Raw genomic sequence first — 18,219 nt, 5'->3', positions numbered from 1 at the left:
TTATAACTCTGGAACGCTTCAACGGATCCTGCTGATTCTGAGATTGTTTTTTCGGGACATATTGTACTTCATGTTAGTGGTAACATTTCTTCGATATTACTGGCGATTATTTATGAAAAAAACGGAAATATGGCAAAAAAGTTTAAAATTTTGCAATTTTCAAACTTTGTATTTTTATGCCCTTAAATCAGAGAGCTATGTCAAAAAAATAGTTAATAAATAACATTTCCCACATATATACTTTACATCAGCACAATTGTGGAAACAATTTTTTTTTTTTGTTAGGGAGTTATAAGGGTTAAAATTTGACCAGCAATTTCTCATTTTTACAACACCATTTTTTTAGGGACCACATCACATTTGAAGTCACTTTGAGGGGTCTATATGATAGAAAATAACCAAGTGTGACACCATTCTAAAAACTGCACCCCTCAAGGTGCTCAAAACCACATTCAAGAAGTTTATTAACCCTTTACGTGCTTCACACGAACTGAAACAATGTGGAAGGCAAAAATGAACATTTAACTTTTTTTTTGCAAACATTTTACTTCAGAACCATTTTTTTATTTTCACAAGTGTAAAAACAGAAATTTAACCATAAATGTTGTTGTGCAATTTCTCCTGAATACGCCGATACCCCATACATGGGGGTAAATCACTGTTTGGGCGCACGGCAGAGCTTGGAACAGAAGGAGTTTGACTTTTTCAATGCAGAATTGGCTGGAATTGAGATCGGATGCCATGTCACGTTTAGAGAGCCCCTGATGTGCCTAAACAGTGGAAACGCTACACAAGTGACACCATTTTGGAAACTAGACCCCTTAAGGAACTTATCTAGATGTGTGGTGAGCACTTTAAACCCCCAGGTGCTTCCCAGAAGTTTATAGCGTAGAGCCGTGAAAATAAAAAGTCGCATTTTTTCTACAAAAATGATTTTTTGCCCCAAAATTTTTATTTTGACAAGGGTAACAGGAGAAATTAGACCACAAGAGTTGTTGTGCAATTTCTTCTGAGTACATCGATACCCCATATGTGGGGGTAAACCACTGTTTGGGCGCACCGAAGAGCACGGAAGAGAAGGAGTGCCGTTTTACTTTTTCAATGTAGAATTGGCTGGAATTGAGATCGGACACCATGTCGCGTTTGGAGAGCCCCTGATGTGCCTAAACAGTAGAAACCCCCCACAAGTGACCCCATTTTGGAAACTAGACCCCTTAAGGAACTTATCTAGATGTGTGGTGAGCACTTTAAACCCCCAAGTGCTTCACAGAAATTTATAAAGTAGAGCCGTGAAAATAAAAAAAATCCTTTTTTTTTCCTCAAAAATTATTTTTTAGCCTGCAATTTTTTATTTTCTCAAGGGTAACAGGAGACATTGGACCCCAAAATCTGTTGACGTTTGTCCTGAGTACGCTGATACTCCATATGTGGGGGGGGCACTGTTTGGGCACCCATCGGGGCTCGGAAGGGAAGGAGCGCCGCTTGGAATGCAGACTTTGATGGGATGGTCTGCGGGCGTCATGTTGCATTTGCAGAGCTCCTGATGTACCTAAACAGTAGAAACCCCCCACAAGTGACCCCATTTTGGAAACTGGACTCCCCAAAGAGCTTATCTAGATGTGTGGTGAGCACTATGAACCCCCAACTGCTTCACAGAAGTTTATAATGTAGAGCCATGAAAATAAAAAAAAATCATATTTTTTCCACAAAAATGATTTTTCACCCCCAAATTTTTACTTTCACAAGGGTAACAGGAAAAATTGGACCCCAAAATTTATTGTACAATTTATGCTGAGTAGGCTGATACCCCATATGTGGGGGTAAACCACTGTTTGGGCGCATGGCAGAGCTCGGAAGGGAAGGAGCGCCGTTTTGGAAAGCAGACTTTGATAGAATGGTCTGCGGGCCTTATGTTGCGTTTGCAGATCCCCGGATGTACCTAAACAGTAGAAACCCCCCACAAGTGACCCCATTTTGGAAACGAGACCCCCCAAGGAACTTATCTAGATGTGAGGTGAGAACTTTGAATGCCCAAGTGCTTCACAGAAGTTTATAATGCAGAGTCGTGAAAATAATTTTTTTTTTTTCCACAAAAAAGATGTTTTAGCCCCCAAGTTTTTATTTTGACAAGGGTAACAAGAGAAATTGGACCCCAAAAGTTGTTGTCCAATTTGTCCTGAGTACACTGATACCCCATGTGTGGGGGGGACCACTGTTTGGGCGCATGGCAGAGCTCGGAAGGGAAGGAACGCACGCCATTTTGGAATGCAGACTTTGATAGAATGATCTGCGGGCATTATGTTGCGTTTGCAGAGACCCTGATGTACCTAAACAGTAGAAACCCCCCACAAGTGACCCCATTTTGGAAACTAGACCCCCCAACGAACTTATATAGATGTGTGGTGAGAACTTTGAATGCCCAAGAGCTTCACAGAAGTTTATAATGCAGAGTTGTGAAAATAAAAATATTTTTTTTTCTACAAAAAAGATTTTTTAGCCCCCACGTTTTTATTTTCACAAGGGTAACAGGAGAAATTGGACCCTAAAAGTTATTGTCCAATTTATGCCGAGTACGTTTTTATTTTCACAAGGGTAACAGGAGAAATTGGACCCTAAAAGTTATTGTCCAATTTATGCCGAGTATGCTGATGCCCCATAAGTGGGGGTAAACCACTGTTTGGGCGCACGGCAGAGCTCGGAAGGGAGGGAGCACCATTTTACTTTTTGAGCGCAAAATTGGCTGTGGCGTTTAGAGACCCACTGATGTACCTAAACAGTTGAAACCCCCCCAAATCTAACTCCAACCCTAACCCCAACACACCCCTAACCCTAATGCCAACCCGATCCATAATCCTAATCACAACCCTAATGATAATCACAACCCTAACCCCAAAACAACCATAACCCTAATCAGAACCCTAAATCCAACACACCCCTAATCCTAATCTCAACCCTAACCTCAAACCTAACCCTAATCCCAATACACCCCTTATCCCAACCCTAACCTTAACCCTAATTCCAAACCTAACCCTAATCCCAAACGTAACCCTAATGCCAACCCTAATCCCAACTCTAACCCTAACTTTAGCCGCAACCCTAGTCCTAACTTTAGCCCCAACCCTAGCCCTAGCCCCAACCCTAACCCTAACCCTAAATTTAGCCCCAACTCTAACCATAGCCCTAACTTTAGCCCCAACCCTAACCCTAGCCCTAAATTTAGCCCCAACCCTAACCCTAAATTTAGCCTTAACCCTAAATTTAGCCCCAACCCTAACCCTAAATTTAGCCCCAACCCTAACACTAACCATAAATTTAGCCCCAACCCTAACCGTAGCCCTAACCCTAGCCCTAGCCCTAGCCCTAACCCAAGCTCTAACCCTAACCCTAACCCTAGCTCTAGCCCTAACCCTAACCCTAAATTTAGCCCCAACTCCTCTAGCTGCCAGCCGGCAGATCATGGCGGGCGCACTGCGCATGCGCCCGCCATTTTCTTACCGAAGGAAGAAGCCGGCGGCCAGGAGAGGACACAGGAGGACCCAGGGACACCGGTAAGTATGATAGGGTCCCCGAATCCCCCTATTTCTCTGTCCTCTGATGTGCGATCACATCAGAGGACAGAGAATTACACATCGCTTTTTTTTTATTTTGCGGTCGCCGGTAAACAATTAATTACCGGCGATCGCAAAACAGGGGTCGGTAAAAACCAACCCCGATCATGTTCTTTGGGGTCTCGGCTACCCCCGGCAGCCGAGACCCCAAAGATCTCCCGGGTGCCGGCCGGCGGGCACACTGTGCATGCGCCCGCCATTTTTTGGCAGGAAGAAGATGGAGGCACCCATCGGGAGCCACGAGGAGCACCGGGGGAGACAGGTGAGTATCGGTGGGCTATCGGGGGTGATCGGGGACTCCATTTCTCTGTCCTCTGGTGTGCGATCATATCGGAGGACAGAGAAATTAAATGGCAAAACGCTTTTTTGGGGTTTTTTTGCGACCGCCGGTAAACGGTTAATTACCAGTGATCGCAACTCGGGGGTCGGTAAAAAACCCCTGAATCATGTTCTCTGGGGTCTCGGCTACCCCCGGTAACCGAGACCCCAGAGAAAATCCGACTCTGGGGGGCGCTATTCACTTTTTACACAGTGCCGTTAATTAACGGCGCTGTGGTTTAAGTACCCTTAACTGCCGCCGTTAAAAGGCGTATCGGCGGTCGTTAAGGGGTTAAGGAGGTCTAATAACAACAATAACTTCAGTTTATTAAACAATCATTGCACACCTGCAAATAATTAGCCACCTGGTGATAGTCCTGAACAGTAACAGCTTATTAAAGAGGTCTAAGGCTAAGTTCACATTAGCATTCGGGGGCTTGCGGAGGGCTGCGTACGTCCTCTGTTAAGCCCCGCCTACTTCTGCATACTTCTGCAGGCGTCCTGCATGCCTATCTTTAACACTGGGTACGCAGGACATGCGGATGTATGCGGATGCATTGTTTTGACGCGCCCGCCGACTGTACGGGAACGCAACAAGTTGCGTTTTGTGCAGATGGTGGGCGTGTCAAAATAACGCATCCGCATACATCCACATGTCCTGCGTACCTAGTGTTAAAGATAGGTATGCATGACGCATGCAGAAGTATGCAAAAGTAGGTGGGGCTTAACGGAGGACATACGTAGCCCTCCGCAAAGCCCCCGAACGCTAATGTGAACCCGGCCTAATAGCAACAATAACTCCGGTTTAGTAAACAATCATTGCACCAGGCCCGGATTTAGGGGGGCCCAAGGGGCCCGGGCCGTGGGCCACCCACCTAGCGGGGGCCTCCCACCAATATAGGGATAAATATCTTAAAACATGTAAAATACACGTCTCTTTGCTGTGAACCGTTTCTAATGATAAGGAACATTTAACAAAAGAGAAACTATTGAAAGTGTAGGGACCTGGCTACGGTCCTACATCTCTGTGGCTGGCGCAGAGCGGCAGAGTCATGGCACTTGACCTGCGTCAGCATCCACTGACCTGGCTAGCCTAGCCAGACTTCCTTAATACCCTCCCTGTACCTAATGCTTAGCTTATGGCATGCGGCAGCCTTCTCCGATCCCAACAGAAGCTTCTAGGTGCATCCTATTTAGCTAGGTGATTGCTCTCTCAGATTAGATCAGATGAGAGTTTGTTCAGCTACCTTCGAGGAAGGAGGCACAATGTCAGCGCGAGAAGAGGATTCTCCACCGCGGAGCGAGGCAGGACTTCTGAAGATTAAGAGGTGAAGTGGTTCAGTCTTCACAGTGTCGCGGTGGGTGAGTATGATCTCTGTCTGTCTGTCTGTGTATCTTTCTTGCAGCTCCTGTCCTACACAGTACCATACTGTATATACAGGTCCACACTGTATCCTGCATTATAGTGTGTCTGTGTATACTGCATGTATATAGTGTGGACCTGTTTACAGTATAGTTCTGTGCATACACTTTATACAGCCCCTCAGCCTCTATTCTATATACAGCCAGCACAGCAACAGCCTCTGATATATACAGGTAAACAGCCTCTGAAATATACAGCCTGGCAGCAGCCCCTCATATATATACAGCCCACTAAAATCCAATTCACGCAGTATATCTGACTCAGATATACAGCGTGAATTGGACTTTATTGACATCATTAGTGATTTTGCAGCACGAAAATCAAGGAAAGTGCCTGGATTGTAAAAAATCAATGATCCTGGATTGTAAAAAATGAATGATTTTACCTGAATTAGTCTGCGTAAATAGTTTTTGTAAATAATATAATATAATAATATGCTTTCGTTTCATTTTGTGTTTTTGTATTACATATTGCAACTCCTTAAAAAATGGGCCTCCCTCCAAATTAGGCCCTGGGCCACCCACCTCTTAAATCCGGCCCTGCATTGCATACCTGCAAATTAGCCATTTCACTGCAAATTAGCTATTCTCCTTAAGTATATCATGCATCGTGTTGCAGAGGCCTGTCGGGTCCCTGCACTGCGATACATGCTGCCGGCGCAGTGGCTGTGAGCTGATGTCAGTGGTGCAGCCACATGGAGCGGCGCTTGACAATGGCGCACACTCCGATGTCAGCTGCCGGGCTGTGCAGTGGTTACGAAAGACACTGGGCAACGTGGGAGCAGAGGAAAGATGAGTAGAATGTTTTGTTTTTAATTATGCATTAGGTGCAGAACGGGGACACATACAGTAGGATTGGGGACCATGTAAACCAGGATGGGGATATATATACTAGGAAGGGGGCATATATACCAGGATGGAGACCATGTTGACCATACATACCAGCATGGGGACTATATATACCAGCATTGGGACATATATACCAGGATGCGGACATAGTCACCAGGATGATGGGCATATATACCAGGATGGGGGACATTACTACATAATGAAGGGGGCAATTCATAAGTCTTTATAGAATTTAGAACGCTACAGGGGCCCATACATCTGACCAATGTGTGTGTCGGAGGGGCAGGTCCAAATTTCGCACTGGGGCCCTTCATACTCAAGGTACACCACTTCAAAAACATATCATACATTCTCAGCAAGAACACAAGGTGGTACAAGTGACAGAATCTCACTTTTCTGCCGTGCCTTCTGGGCTTACAAGACCAACTATCTATGCCAGCAGCACCCTGCTTTTGGTGGGCTCCCACTGAGATGATAATGTATTAGATGTGACCTGCAGTCCCATGCAGGGCTGCCACTAGGAATTTCAGGGCAAACATTTCGGGGCCCCTTGAGACTCCGCCCAGGCTCCACCCCAGCCCTGTCTTCACCCCTCGAACATTCCACAGTCCCACCGCCCACTCATAGAAAAACTCCACATCTGCACCACGTCCTCACCAATCACACATTTACAGTTCCCATCACCAGATCACACATATAGCCAGCAGCTTTTGTTTTGGTCAAAAGATTCTTTAAGCCGCTACCACAACAAGGTAGACTCTTTTGGCCGAGCTCTACTCTACTCTAACCTATTAAGCATTTGTTAAAATATGCAATACAATTTAGGTATATTTTTATTTATTTTTCGTTTTTTAAAATTACCAATAATATCACATACAAGGGACAAATACTATCGCACCACATATTACCACCACATGGTTATCGCACCTCATGGTGACCGGATAATATCACATACAAGGAACAAATACCACCACACCATGACCAGACCACATATTACCACCACACAGTGACCAAATAACAGCACATACAAGGAATAAATACCACCACACCATGACCAGACAACATATTACCACCACATAGTGACTGAATATTACAATACTGATCATTAATAAAAAAAACACAATACTAATATCATCTGCCATTATACACAGGAGATCTGTACTTAGTATGCAGTGTCCTGGTACAGGTAATACGATGATTACCGGTGACATTATACACAGGAGCTCTGTATATAGTGTATAGTGCACAGGTAATACAGTGATTACCGGTAACATTATACACAGGAGCTCTGTATACAGTATCAGTGTACAGATTATATAGTGATCAATAACATTATACGCAGAAGCTCTGTTTATATGTGTCAGTGAAAAGGTAATACAGTGATCACTGGTGACATTGTACACAGGACCTCTGTATACAGTATACAGTGTATAGTGTCAGTGTACAGGTAAGACACTGACTCACCAGTGACGTCTCTAGGTGAAGTCCGTCATCTTCATTTTTCATCTCCATCCAGCACAGACCACCATCACTTCTTTCAGCCAGGGCTCATCTCTGCAGGAAATAACAGAGCACTGCTTGCTGAACAATTTTTTAACAGCTTCTAAACTACACTAGATGAAGAAAAAAAGCACACATAGTGTCGCTCTGCACATTAACAGGACCGTCCCCCATTTAAAACAGTATCCTCAAAAAATAAAATAAATACATCACTGCAGTAATATCATCCCTTAATTAGCCCCTATGATATCCCCCATCCTGGCCCTCGTGTCTCATTCCCGGCTCCAGCCATATGTTCTCCCATCCTGCCCTCATGAGTATCCATCCTGCCCTATCTGCCCCATGATCCTGCCCCATCTGTCTCCATCCTGCCCCATGATTCTGCGCCATGTGTCTCCATCCTGCCCTATGTCTCCATCCTGCCAGATCTGTCTCCATCCTGCCCCATATTCCTGCCTTGGTGTCTCCATCCTGCACCATATTCCGGCCCTGTGTTTCCATCCTGCCCCATATTTCTGCCCCTGTGTCTCCATCCTGCCCCATTTTCCTGCCCCGTGTCTCCATCCTGCCCCATGTCTCCATCCTGCCCCCTGTCTCCATCCTGCTCCATGTCTCCATCCTGCCCCCTGTGTTTCCATTCCTGCCCCGTGTCTCCATCCTGCCCCCTGTGTCTCCATCCTGTCCTGTGTCTCCATGCTGCCCATGTCTCCATCCTGCCCCCTATGTTTCCATTCCTGCCCGTGTTTCCATTCCTGCCCTTTGTCTTCATCCTGCCCCCTGTGTCTCCATCCTGCCCCCGTGTCTCCATCCTGCCCTGTGTCTCCATTCTGCCCGTGTCTCCATTCTGTCCCCTGTGTTTCCATTCCTGTCCCGTGTTTCCATTCCTGCCCCATTTCCATACTGCCCCGTGTCTCCATCCTGCCCCTTGAGTCTCCATCCTGCCCCGTTTCTCCATTCTGCCCATGTCTACATCCTGCCCCCTGTGTCTCCATCCTGCCCCTTGTATCTCCATTCTGCCCGTGTTTCCATTCCTGCCCCCTGTGTTTCCATTCCTGCCCCCTGTGTCTCCATTCCTGCCCCCAGTGTTTCCATTCCTGACCCCTGTGTTTCAATTCCTGCCCCTTGTGTTTCAATTCCTGCCCCCTGTGTCTCCATCAAGCCCCAAATGTCTCCATTTTGCCCCCGCCACTTTCAAGTTAAAAAAACAAACAAACCTTTTTCCTTACCTGGCTGCGCTCCAGCGCCGACATCCACCGCAGGCATTTCAAGCGCATACTCACCAGCGAATGACAATGACATCATATGCCAGTGACATGCGCGCTAACAGCTGCCAGCCTCCGATTTGCTGGCAGCTGCCAGCCTCCGATTGGCTGGCAGCTTTTAACTAAACGGGCCCACATGGCAGTAGAGTTTAACTGAACCTGCGTCTTGGACCTGGGTTCAGTTACTGCATCGGCAAAAGCCTGTCGCTGGGGCCCAATGAGCGGAAGAGAGGCCGATGAGGGCCTCCCCTGGTCATTGGGGCCCATACGTCAGTCAGGGCAGTAATGTCCTGATGGTGGCCCTGGTCCCATGTAACGCCACAGATAATAGTGATACTTTTGTGAGTACTGATAACAGTGATGGCTCATGTGGATCACACTGCTGCTGGTTCTGCATGTGCTCCTGTTTGGGGCTGTTGGGAGGAGTAAGGCAGAATCAGTGAGAGATGAGAGCAGACTAGATCTATCTATTGCTGATAATGGCAGACTGCTGCAAACCACAGATCTTCATCATTTTTTGCAGTTTTGCACTGTAAATCACAAGTTGATCACATATCATGGGAATATCCTCACCTTGCACCTCAAATATCATAGATCTGAAACTTTAAAATGTATAGGAGGTGTGTGGATTTCAGGGTCTCAGTGACCCCTTTTTCAGCAAAATGCCACACAAGAACTAAAGAAACAATATGCTTGCACTTCTTAAGTACATGGGAAATGTCAAACTTAAGAAGTGTAAGCATATCGTTTCTTTAGTTCTTGTGTGGCATTTCCTGAAGAAGGGGTCACTGAGACTCTGAAAAGTGTTGAATAAACCATCATTGCTACCTCATCAAGTTTTGAAATAATATTGTTGCAGCAGCGCAGAAAATATCCACACACTTCCTATACATTTTAATATATGGACAGTTACCGTCCCGTGGATCTGCAACAGCTGACAATTTGAGTGTGTGTCTCACATCAGCAGGTGAGTGGTTTCTTGAAATATATTACCCTTAACCCCTTCACGCTGCTGCCCTTTTTTGTTTTTGCGTTTTCGTTTTTCGCTCCCCTCCTTCCCAGAGCCATAACTTTTTTATTTTTCCGTCAATATGGTCATGTGAGGGCTTATTTTTTGCGGGACGAGTTGTACTTTTGAACGACATCATTGGTTTTACCATGTCTTGTACTAGAAAATGGAAAAAAAATTCCAAGTGTGGTGAAATTGCAAAAAAAGTGCAATCCCACACTTGTTTTTTGTTTGGCTTTTTTGCTAGGTTCACTAAATGCTAAAACTAACCTGATATTATGATTCTCCCGGTCATTACGAGTTCATAGACACCAAACATGTCTAGGTTACTTTTTATCTAAGTGGTGAAAAGAATTCAAAACTTTGCTAAAAAAAAAAAAAAAAAGAAATCCTGCCGTAAAGCACAGCACAGCGGTGATGTCACCGCTGTGCTCTGCTTTTACTTTATGGCCGGCCGGAGCTCACAGTCAGTGCGGGAAGCAGACGGCCAGGGACCTGACGGACATCAGAAGGTGAGTATGTACTGGTTTTTTTTTACATTTACAATGGTAACCAGGGTAAACATCGGGTTACTAAGCGCGGCCCTGCGCTTAGTAACCCGATGTTTACCCTGGTTACCCGGGGACTTCGGCATCGTTGGTCGCTGGAGAGCTGTCTGTGTGACAGCTCTCCAGCGACCACACAGCGACGCTGCAGCGATCGGCATCGTTGTCGATATCGCTGCAGCGTCGCTTAATGTGACGGTACCTTTAGATAAAAGAGAACCTAGACATGTTTGGTGTCTATGAACTCATAATTACCTGGAGAATCATAATGGCAGGTCAGTTTTAGCATTTAGTGAACCTATCAAAAAGGTCAAACAAAAAACTAGTGTGGGATTGCACTTTTTTTGCAATTTCATCTCACTTGAAATGTTTTTCCTGTTTTCTAGTACATGACATGCAAAAAACAATAATGTCGATCAAAAGTACAACTTGTCCTGCAAAAAATAAGCCCTTACATGGCCATATTGATGCTAAATTAAAAAAGTTATGGCTCTGGGAAGGAGGGGAGTGAAAAACTTAAACGCAAAACCGAAAAAAGCTGGGGTTGTGAAGGGGTTACGGCTGGGGAAGAACTTCTATGCACCAAAAGCACTTCAGCCTCATTTGCATTTCCATTCAAAAGCTAAGTTCTCAGTAGCAGAACTAACTGGACAGGTAAAGATGTAGCTGGATTTCTGTTTGAAAGAGCTACATGCACATATACAGTAAGTAGTGTATGGAGGTGAAATCCTGCTGACAGATTCCCCTTAACAAGAAACTTCAAAGATTCATGAATTAGAAATAATTTTAATTTTATAAATTGCTAATGACTTTTGTCAACAATGGCTAATATTTTTGTTTGTCCCTAATCATTCTTGGCTACTATAAATTCAGGTTGTAACTATGTACAGTAATGTGTGTAAGCACATGGCTAGAATTCTAGTTTCATAATAGCTATTGGTTTTTTATAGGATTATTTTAGCATAGAGCTTGGAGAATTGTATTTCCTGACTTTTCAGCAAGTATTACACAACATCTGTAACTTCCACTGTTGTGACGGATCCCTAATATTGTTGTTGTAGCACAGTAATGTCATCATCACTGTTCAGGAAGCCTAGCAAGCTTAAACCGGAGCAAAGCGGAACATCGTAAAGTTCTAAAGGAGAAAGGTACAACCCCTTTCCTCCACAGGAAGAGCATGGAGCTGGGAACTTTACGCAATACTGTCATCATCCTGTGATGTCTACTTATTCTTATCTGTGTAATGAGGACACTATACAAACAGAACAAAGGGAAGACACTGCTGTGACCTAGTAAATGGCTGCTCTCCACAACTATGTACTTGACTTCAGAAAACTAGAATTGTCATTAGGAAGGTAAATGTATCCTGTGTCATATGAGGCCGACCATTTTTCTTTACTTCAGCCGACTCATGATGAGATCTCGAGTCACAGTTTTTTTCTGGTAATGGTGATTTGGGGCTCACTGTTGTTTTGCAGCGCTAGGGTCCTGGGTTCAAAACCCACCAAGCAGTAGTGTAGCTACCGGGGGACAGAGGGGGCGATACAGCTGACCGCGGTGATGAGGGAAGGAGCGCTGCGCTCCTTCTCCCATCATCCCCTTGACAGAGGGCGCGATGTCGTCACCGCCCGGTGCCCGCTGTCAGGAAGAGACGAGCGGCAGCAAGGAGCACCATTGGCAGGGCTGCCACTAGAAATTTCGGGGCCCCATACTGGCAAAATTTTCGGGGCCCCCTTGAGACTCCACCCAGGCTCCACCCCAGCCCCGCCTCCATGCTCCACCCCTCGAACTGTCCACGGTCCCACCGCTCTCTCTTGGAAAAACTCCACTTCTCACCAATCACACATTGAGGGTACGTGTCCACCTTCAGGATGGCCAGCGGTTTCGTCAGAGCGGCAAACCCGCTCGGCGCTAAGCCCCGCCCCCTACTGTGATGCGATGATGCCGGATGTGTTCATTGCACACATCTGGGATCATCGCACCCCACACATAGGGCCCTGTGTTATAGCTTGCGGCGTCGCAGCTGCCGCAAGGAACACGGACATGCTGCGATCTTAAAAGAAGCACCGCATGTCCGGAGTCGCAGGGCCGACGGGTGCGTGTTACCATGCATAGTGGAGACGAGATTTCCTAAAATCCCCTTCACTATGCTGGAACATCTGGACGCTGCGTGTTTGACGCTGTGGCCCCACCCACGCAGCGTCAAACACGCAGCGTTTACTTAACGTGGACACATACCCTAACAGTTCCCATCACCAGATCACACATATAGCCGGCAGCTTTTGTAAGCCGCCACCATAACACGGTAGACTCTTTTGGCCGGGCACTACTCTGCTGTAACCTATTAAATATTTGTTAAAATATGCAAAACAATTTAGGTATATTTTTATTTATTTTTCAATTTTTAAAATGACCAATAATATCACATAAAAAGAACAAATACCGCTACACCATGACAAGATGACATATTACCACCACAGTGATCGAATAATATCACATATAAAGAGCAAATACCGCTACACCATGACCAGATGACATATTACCACCACAGTGATCGAATAATATCACATACATAGAACAAATACCGCTACACCATGACCAGACCGCATATTACCACCACAGTGATCGAATAATATCACATACAAGGGACAAATACCGCAACACCATGTCCAGACCACATATTACCACCACATAGTGACTGAATACTACAATTCTGATCAGTAATAAAAAAAAAGCACCACACTATCACCATAAGTGCCATTATACACAGGAGATCTCTACTTAGTATGCAGTGTCTGTGTACAGATAATACAGTGATCACTAGTGAAATTATACACAGGAGCTCTGTATATAGTATACAGTGTATAGTGTCAGTGTATAGGTAACACTGACTCACCAGTGACGTCTCTATGTGAAGTCCTTCATCTTTCATCCAGCACAGACCGCCATCATGTCTTCCAGCCAGGACTCGTTTCTGCAGGAAATAACACAGTTATCTCGAGCTCCGCTTGTAGAACACATTACTTAATTTTTCCCAACTTCTACATTACACCGCATAAAGAAAAAGAGGCGACATAGTGTCACTCTACACAGTAACAGGACCGCCCCCTCATTTCAAACACTGTCCTCAAAAAATAAATACATCACTGCAGTAATAATATCCCTTAATTAGTCCCTATGGTAATAATATTCCCCATCCTGGCCCCCGTGTGTCTCATTCCTGGCGTCAGCCATATGTTCTCCCATCCTGCCCTCATGAGTATCCTTTCTGCACCATATGATCTCCCCATCCTGCCCCATCTGTCTCCATCGTATCCATCCTGCCCCATGATCCTGCACAACCTGTCTCCAATTCTGCCCCCAGTGTCTCCAGTCATGCCCCCATGTCTTTCATCATACCCCATATCTCCATTCTGCCCCTGTGTCCAGCATCATAGCCCCCTGTGTCCAGCATCATTCATAGCCCCTGTGTCCAGCATCATTCATAGCCCCTGTGTCCAGCATCTCAGCCCCTGTGTCCAGCATCTCAGCCCCTGTGTCCAGCATCTCAGCCCCTGTGTCCAGCATACTGCCCCTGTGTCCAGCATACTGCCCCTGTGTCCAGCATCTCTGCCCCCTGTGTCCAGCATACTGCCCCCTGTGTCCAGGATCTCTGCCCCCTGTGTCCAGCATCTCTGCCCCTGTGTCCAGCATCTCTGCCCCTGTGTCCAGCATCTCTGCCCCTGTGTCCAGCATCTCTGCCCCTGTGTCCAGCATAATGCCCCCTGTGTCCAGCATAATGCCCCTGTGTCCAGCATTCTGCCCCATGTCCAGCATCTCTGCCCCTTTGTCCAGCATACTGCCCCTTTGTCCAGCATACTGCCCCTTTGTCCAGCATACTGCCCGTGTCCAGCATCTCTGCCCCCGTGTCCAGCATACTGCCCGTGTCCAGCATCTCTGCCCCTGTGTCCAGCATACTACCCCTGTGTCCAGCATCTCTGCCCCTTTGTCCAGCATCTCTGCCCCTGTGTCCAGCATACTGCCCGTGTCCAGCATACTGCCCCTGTGTCCAGCATCTCTGCCCCCTGTGTCCAGCATACTGCCCCTGTTTCCAGCATCTCTGCCCCTTTGTCCAGCATTCTGCCCCGTGTCCAGCATCTCTGCCCCTTTGTCCAGCATACTGCCCCTGTTTCCAGCATCTCTGCCCCTGTGTCCAGCATACTGCCCCTTTATCCAGCATACTGCCCGTGTCCAGCATCTCTGCCCCTGTGTCCAGCATCTCTGCCCCTGTGTCCAGCATCTCTGCCCCGTGTACAGCATCTCTTCCCCCTTTGTCCAGCATACTGCCCCTTTGTCCAGCATTCTGCCCCTTTGTCCAGCATCTCTGCCCCTGTGTCCAGCATCTCTGCCCCGTGTCCAGCATTCTGCCCCTGTGTCCAGCATCTCTGCCCCCTGTGTCCAGCATTCTGCCCCGTGTCCAGCATACTGCCCCCTGTGTCCAGCATCTCTGCCCCTTTGTCCAGCATCTCTGCCCCTTTGTCCAGCATACTGCCCCTTTGTCCAGCATACTGCCCCCTGTGTCCAGCATCTCTGCCCCTTTGTCCAGCATACTGCCCCTTTGTCCAGCATCTCTGCCCCGTGTCCAGCATCTCTGCCCCTTTGTCCAGCATACTGCCCCTTTGTCCAGCATTCTGCCCCGTGTCCAGCATCTCTGCCCCTTCGTCCAGCATACTGCCCGTGTCCAGCATTCTGCCCCGTGTCCAGCATCTCTGCCCCTTTGTCCAGCATACTGCCCCTTTGTCCAGCATTCTGCCCCCTGTGTCCAGCATTCTGCCCCCTGTGTCCAGCATTCTGCCCCCTGTGTCCAGCATTCTGCCCCCTTGTCCAGCATACTGCCCCCTGTGTCCAGCATCTCTGCCCGTGTCCAGCATCTCTGCCCCCTGTGTCCAGCATCTCTGCCCCCTGTGTCCAGCATCTCTGCCCCCTGTGTCCAGCATCTCTGCCCCGTGTCCAGCATCTCTGCCACTGTGTCCAGCATCTCTGCCCCGTGTCCAGCATCTCTGCCCCCTGTGTCCAGCATCTCTGCCCCCTGTGTCCAGCATCTCTGCCCCCTGTGTCCAGCATCTCTGCCCCCTGTGTCCAGCATCTCTGCCCCTGTGTCCAGCATCTCTGCCCCCTGTGTCCAGCATCTCTGCCACTGTGTCCAGCATCTCTGCCCCCTGTGTCCAGCATCTCTGCCACTGTGTCCAGCATCTCTGCCCCCTGTGTCCAGCATCTCTGCCCCCTGTGTCCAGCATCTCTGCCCCCTGTGTCCAGCATCTCTGCCCCCTGTGTCCAGCATCTCTGCCCCTGTGTCCAGCATACTGCCCGTGTCCAGCTTTCTGCCCCAGCATGTCCAGCGTTCTGCCCCGGGCCCCACCCCCCTGGGATCGCCGCTCTGAAAAAAAAAAAGCCGAGTTCTTACCTTGCCATGCTCCTGCGGCGGGGAACCTCACTTCCTCCACGCAGCCGCAGGTGAAGGACGCACTCGCCGGCGGCTGACAATGACGTCAGACGCCGGCGAAGTGCGACTGCGCACTGCGGCCGCTGAAGTCAGCTGCCAGCCTCCGACTGGCTGGCGGCGGCCGGCGGCTGTTAACTATTGACGTGCGGGCACGGGCCCGCACGTCAATAGTGTCCCGCAGCGCCGGCAGGGGGGGGGCCCGCAGCGCCGGCAGGGGGGGGCCCGGTGAGCAGATTAGACGGGGCCCGATGCGGGCCCCCTCTGCTCACCGGGCCCCATACGCCAGTCATGGCTGTCATGCCCTGATGGCGGCCCTGACCATTGGAACAAGGAGGAAGAGAGGTGAGTATTGTGTTTTTTTATGGGGTGCTGCCTAATACTACAGGCTCTGCCTATGGGGGGGCTGCCTTATACTACAGGCGCTTCCTATGGGGGGGTGCTGCCTAATACTACAGGCTCTGCCTATGGGGGGGTGTTGCCTAATACTACAGGCTCTGCCTATGGGGGGTGCTGCCTAATACTACAGGCTCTGTCTATGGGGGGATGCTGCCTAATACTACAGGCTCTGCCTATGGGGGGTGCTGCCTAATACTACAGGCTCTGCCTATGGGGGGGGTGCTGCCTAATACTACAGGCTCTGCCTATGGGGGGTGCTGCCTAATACTACAGGCTCTGTCTATGGGGGGGTGCTGCCTAATACTACAGGCTCTGCCTATGGGGGGTGCTGCCTAATACTACAGGCTCTGTCTATGGGGGGGTGCTGCCTAATACTATAGGATCTACTATGGGGGTGCTGCCTAATACTACAGGCTCTGCCTATGGGGGGTGCTGCCTAATACTACAGGATCTGCCTATGGGGGGTGCTGCCTAATACTACAGGCTCTGCCTATGGGGGGGTGCTGCCTAATACTGCAGGCTCTGCCTATGGGGGGTGCTGCTTACTACTACAGGCTCTGCCTATGGGGGTGCTGCCTAATACTACAGGTTCTGCCTATGGGGGTGCTGCCTAATACTACAGGCTCTGCCTATGGGGGTGCTGCCTAATACTACAGGATCTGCCTATGGGGGGTGCTGCCTAATACTACAGGCTCTGCCTATGGAGGGGTGCTGCCTAATACTGCAGGATCTGCCTATGGGGGTGCTGCCTAATACTGCAGGATCTGCCTATGGGGGTGCTGCGTAATACTTCAGGCTCTGCCTATGGGGGTGCTGCCTAATACTACAGGCTCTGCCTATGGGGGGTGCTGCCTAATACTACAGGCTCTGCCTATGGGGGGTGCTGCCTAATACTACAGGATCTGCCTATGGGGGGGTGCTGCCTTATACTACAGGATCTGCCTATGGGGGTACTGCTTTATACTACAGGGTCTGCCTATAGGGTACTGTCTTATGCCACAGGGTCTGCCTATGGGGTGCTGTCTTATACTACAGGATCTGCCTATGGGGGGGTGCTGCCTTATACTACAGGCTCTGCCTATGGAGGGGTGCTGCCTAATACTGCAGGATCTGCCTATGGGGGTGCTGCGTAATACTTCAGGCTCTGCCTATGGGAGTGCTGCCTAATACTACAGGCTCTGCCTATGGGGGGTGCTGCCTAATACTACAGGCTCTGCCTATGGGGGGTGCTGCCTAATACTACAGGATCTGCCTATGGGGGGTGCTGCCTTATACTACAGGATCTGCCTATGGGGGTACTGCTTTATACTACAGGGTCTGCCTATAGGGTACTGTCTTATGCCACAGGGTCTGCCTATGGGGTGCTGTCTTATACTACAGGATCTGCCTATGGGGGGGTGCTGCCTTATACTACAGGCTCTGCCTATGGAGGGGTGCTGCCTAATACTGCAGGATCTGCCTATGGGGGTGCTGCGTAATACTTCAGGCTCTGCCTATGGGAGTGCTGCCTAATACTACAGGCTCTGCCTATGGGGGGTGCTGCCTAATACTACAGGCTCTGCCTATGGGGGGTGCTGCCTAATACTACAGGATCTGCCTATGGGGGGTGCTGCCTTATACTACAGGATCTGCCTATGGGGGTACTGCTTTATACTACAGGGTCTGCCTATAGGGTACTGTCTTATGCCACAGGGTCTGCCTATGGGGTGCTGTCTTATACTACAGGATCTGCCTATGGGGGGGTGCTGCCTTATACTACAGGCTCTGCCTATGGAGGGGTGCTGCCTAATACTGCAGGATCTGCCTATGGGGGTGCTGCGTAATACTT

At 48.5% G+C, this 18,219-nt stretch overlaps 1 long non-coding RNA gene across 1 annotated transcript; it reads right to left on the bottom strand.

The window, feature by feature from the left end:
- Window positions 1-13,408: 13,408 nt before the first annotated feature.
- Window positions 13,409-16,176, bottom strand: LOC143818243 (uncharacterized). The gene is made up of 2 exons (XR_013224411.1): window positions 15,957-16,176; window positions 13,409-13,487 (listed from the first exon to the last, which is right to left on the bottom strand). It is a non-coding gene; the product is annotated as an uncharacterized LOC143818243 (long non-coding RNA).
- Window positions 16,177-18,219: the final 2,043 nt, after the last annotated feature.

The sequence above is a fragment of the Ranitomeya variabilis genome, chromosome 3, assembly GCF_051348905.1.
Source record: "Ranitomeya variabilis isolate aRanVar5 chromosome 3, aRanVar5.hap1, whole genome shotgun sequence".
Classification (NCBI taxonomy): domain Eukaryota; kingdom Metazoa; phylum Chordata; class Amphibia; order Anura; family Dendrobatidae; genus Ranitomeya; species Ranitomeya variabilis.
This window is presented reverse-complemented; position numbering and strand designations above follow the sequence as displayed.